The sequence below is a fragment of the Saprolegnia diclina genome, assembly GCF_000281045.1.
Source record: "Saprolegnia diclina VS20 unplaced genomic scaffold supercont1.23, whole genome shotgun sequence".
In the NCBI taxonomy this organism is placed as follows: Eukaryota; Oomycota; class Saprolegniomycetes; order Saprolegniales; family Saprolegniaceae; genus Saprolegnia; species Saprolegnia diclina.
Window position 1 is genome coordinate 69,693 of NW_008246090.1, and position 1,869 is coordinate 71,561.

A 1,869-nucleotide genomic window follows, 5' to 3' on the forward strand; every position below is an offset into this window, starting at 1 on the left:
AGCCTCTCGGCCGTAAGCGATCTTTGGGGGCATACCTTACCTCTCCTCAGCTCCCTCAAGCCTCCTCGAAACACTACCACGTACAGCATCCTACACGGCCAACTTCGATTGGGTCGCGACAACGACAGAAACTCGGCAACGACGGCGGCCAGATCGACATTAAGTGGCCACAACGACGGCAGCTCGGCACGACGCTAGGACCAGATGAGGCGACGTTTGGTCGACAAAGCTCGCCACAGCAGTCGTTTGGCAACGCGGTTCAGCCTCGACGACGGCAGCGCACCATCAACGCGGCACTGCTCGGGGACAGCTACAGCGACTGCGGCGACGGTGAAGTTGACACCGCCTACTCAAGGCGGCGGTTCGGACAACGCCGCTCGGCGTCAACGACGGTGACAGCGGCTCTGCACGTCCCTGTCCGACGGCGCGGTGTCGTCCAGTGACCCCGACGGTTTATGATGTCGGCGGCGCCGATCCAGCGGCGCCAAGGCGTTACGACTCTAGTTACAGCGACGGCTCAAACGACACCGCCTAGTCTCGGTGAAGCGCGGGCTATGCCCTTCAGCGGTAACACTACCGGCGTCAGCTCACAACGATACGGAAAGACATTGCCCAACGTCACTCACAGCGCCACGGTCGCTGGGCGGCGACGCAGATTTATTCACGGTCTCACGGCTACGATATCGGCAACATGGACACGACACAGCACTTCTTTTCGTCACAGCAAGACGACGGCACCGGCGACGTCGAACAAGAAGCTGCTTAGTGACAATTACGGCAATGAGCGACACGGCACGGCCCACACACGGCGGGGTCTCCAGGAGCATGCTTACCACGGCATCGCGAGGGGCTCGGCCGAGTGCACTTGGGCATGACAGCCGCGGCGGCGACGCAGTGCTCATCACTCTCTGGAGCATGACGCTACTGGAGGGCAACGACAGAGGCGGCTTGTTTATCGTCCTCACGGCGGCGACTTGATCGGCATCAACCCGACGCCAACGGCTCTTTACGACGACGTGATGGCGTCACGACAACATGCACCGTGGCGACACTGCAGTCGTACGCAACGCCAACGGCAGCTGAAGCAATTTACGCCACGAAGAGGACCCGACGCTTCCCACGTCGGCCAGTCCCGCGCCAGCAGCGACACAACATTCTACGCCTCGGTCTCCGACGGCAAATGAAAACATTGCACCCGCCTCGGATGTTCAGGCGGCCTCGGTGGACACGAGTTCACTGGGGAAGGTTCTACGACCACGACACTGCCAGCTCGGCCTAGTCCAGCATCAAGGCTCAACCGCTCCAGATTTTCGAGCGGGCCCGCGGGACGATAGCAGTCCTGCGGGGAAACATGAAAGCGGCTCCCGATAGATCCTCTTCGTAGGAACATGCGCTCGCAACGTGTTGGGCAGCTATTTTGACATTCCTGTCCTCCGCCGATAGGAGAATGCTAGTAGTGTTCATCGTTTTGCAGGGGCCATGATGTTCCGTCACCGATTTGAGCCTCGTGTGAGTGACCGATCGATTGATTGGTATTGATGATCTTGCACCAAGTTACGACTCCGCCCATTACTACAAACTAGATGATCCACAAGAGTCTCTGTCCAAGTGCCATGGCAGAGCAAGTACCGTCGCGCCTACGTAGTGCCTGACAAGCCTCCATCACATGCGACCACGCTGCACTGCAACATGCGCACAAAGTCGCCGGCAATCATCGAGCGCTCGCTAGACCCAGCGTCTCACCAATACACGCTGCACTCTACACTTCGCCTAGACACTGTACGTGTTAATGAACATAAATGTTGAATGTATTGATGCATTTGGCTATCTACTGTAGCTGTGGTGCTCGGAGACAGTGCGCGACGAGCC